The 2,500-nt window shown below is 39.1% G+C and overlaps 1 protein-coding gene across 1 annotated transcript in view; it reads left to right on the top strand.

Moving 5' to 3' along the window:
- LOC123517815 (protein O-mannosyl-transferase TMTC2-like) overlaps positions 1-2,500 on the top strand; it is a 276,242-nt gene that overhangs the window by 249,009 nt on the left and 24,733 nt on the right. The window lies entirely within an intron of this gene.

Here is a 2,500-nt window from a genome sequence, read left to right on the forward strand (position 1 = left end):
TCTTCTTACCCATTCCTTACTTTCCATCCTTTCTTCCTTCCCTCCTCTTTCCCTAGTACTCAAGTAGCCTCTTTCTTCCCCACTCTCCCCTCTCTCCCTCCAGGCTACATTAATGATCACCCCTTCAATCAAGAGTAATGAAGGGCAGAGGCAAGCGAAAGGAGGAGAGAGTACGAAAAGAAAGTCAAGAAATCGAGAAGGAAGGGAATGAAGAGGAGGAAATTGTAAAGAAAATTGGAAAAGGGAAGAAAGAGGAATAGAATAAAGAAAGGAAGAATAATGAAAGAATAAGAAGTTGAAGAAAAGAAGGATTGGTAAAGGGAGATGAGGAAACAGAGGGTAAAAAGATTGAAGGGATAGGATAAAACGAAAGGAGAAAATGAAAGAACACATGTAGGAAGAAGGGTAAGGAAAGGAAGATAGGGAGAAATAAACTAGAAAGGGAAAAGGGGATAAGAGGAGATGGAAGGCGCAAAAGGGATGAATAAATGAGGAGAAAAGGATGATAGGATGAGAAAAGAATAATAATGAAAGGAAGAAGAAAACGAAAAAAGATAGGAGAAAAATAGGAAAGCAGTGTAAATTTACAGCACATAAAAAGAAGGAAAAAAAAAGATGATAATAAAAAAAGGAACAGAAAGTAAGGAAATAGGTAGAAAGAAAGAAGAAAGACGGAAAAACAAAGAACAAATATACAACACAGTTAAAGAAAGAGAAAAAAAGAAAGCAAACAGAAAGAATTTAAGGAGAAGAAGTAAAAAAGAATAAGGAAGGATTAAAAAACGTAATAAAACAAATATAATTATCAACAAATAAGAGAGAGAGAGAGACAGCAATTCGGAGGAGGAAGAATAAAAGAGGGAAATAAGGGGAAGCGAAAAGATAGAAAAGAATAAGAAAAAGTAAAAGAAAAGAAGGAGACAAGGATAAATGCGGAGAAAAAAGAAGAGAGGGAAGGAAACGAGAGGAAGGGATGATAACACATAAACAAAGGAAGAACCAAGGAAAGGAAAATGGGAAGAGAAAGGAAAAGAAACGAAAGAAAGAATTAACGATAGAGAGAGAGAGAGAGAGAGAGAGAGAGAGAGAGAGAGAGAGAGAGAGAGAGAGAGAGAGAGAGAGAGAGAGAGAGAGAGAAGTGAATGAAAAGTAGAAAACAGTAACCAAAAAATAGCAAAAGAAAGTAAATGAGGTGAGAAAGAGATACCACACAGAGAGAGAGAGAGAGAGAGAGAGAGAGAGAGAGAGGGGTATACGTACACTACAGGAATTGCTTAGTTAATTTATAGTCTCTCTCTAATCCTTAAGTCTTTATTAAGTTTTATTTGGAAGGACTGAGCTAATCCCGCCAGCTTCATTAGGAGAGGAGGTGAGAGGCGCTAATCCACTTGTGCTTTCCTTTTGAAGACTGATTACTCCCTCCTTTCCCTTCATTGGTCTACCCTTCCTTTCATTATCCCCTTCTTCGTCCCTCCTATCCCTCTCCCTTCCTTTCATTATCCCCATTCTTCGTTCCCCTCGTTATTAATCTCTCCTCTATGCCTCTCTTCCATAATCTCGTTTTTTTTTTCTTTCATTTACATCTACTTTCATTCATTTTGTGCTTCAATTTCTGTTATCTTTCCTCTGTTTTCTGTGTATCTCTCTCTCTCTCTCTCTCTCTCTCTCTCTCTCTCTCTCTCTCTCTCTCTCTCTCTCTCTCTCTCTCTCAATGCTGAATCACAAGCAGCATATTTGATACCATTCACCTTTTCTCTCTCTCTCTCTCTCTCTCTCTCTCTCTCTCTCTCTCTCTCTCTCTCTCTCTCTCTCTCAAAGGAAGAGGAAGAATTTGTCCCTTCCTCTTCTTTCTTTCCTGCCTTCCTCCGACCCTTATCCCTTCTTCACCTCCTTTCTACTAAATCTTCACGTTCTTCTTCTCCTCTTCCTTTTCCTCCTCTTTCCTTACGTCTTCCTCTAAAATGCATTGTGTATCTCTTGCTCACCTCCTTTCTTTAGTAGTGATATATTTTCCTCCTCCTCCTCCTCCTCCTCTTCTTCTTCCTCTTCTCCTCCCTCCTTTGTCACTTTTCTTTTCCTCCATCTTTCCTTTCTTCTCTTCTTAGCGTATTTCCTTTCCTTTATTCGTCATCTCCCCTTCTCTGCCTAATTCTTCCTCCCTCCATCTTCCTTATTTTCTTTTTTCTTTCCTCTTTTTCCCCACTGTAGTTTACGTTTCTCTCCATGCAGGCTTTCTTTTTGCTCCAGTTTCTTAGTTTCCTCCTCCTCTTACTCCTCCTCCTTCTCCTCTTCCTTCTTCTTCTCTCTTCCTCCTCCTCCTTTTGGTATTCCTAATATACCTCAGTTGTAGTTGATATTGTTGTTGTTGTTGTTGTTGTTGTTGTTGTTGTTGTTGTTGTTGCTGTTGTTGTGTTCATTACGGAAGATCAAGAAAAGGAGAAGAAGGAAAACGAAAAAGACGAAGGAGAAAATGCGTGAGTGGGTGAAGAACAAGAGAAGA

Source organism: Portunus trituberculatus, chromosome 42 (genome assembly GCF_017591435.1).
Source record: "Portunus trituberculatus isolate SZX2019 chromosome 42, ASM1759143v1, whole genome shotgun sequence".
NCBI classification, from domain to species: Eukaryota; Metazoa; Arthropoda; class Malacostraca; order Decapoda; family Portunidae; genus Portunus; species Portunus trituberculatus.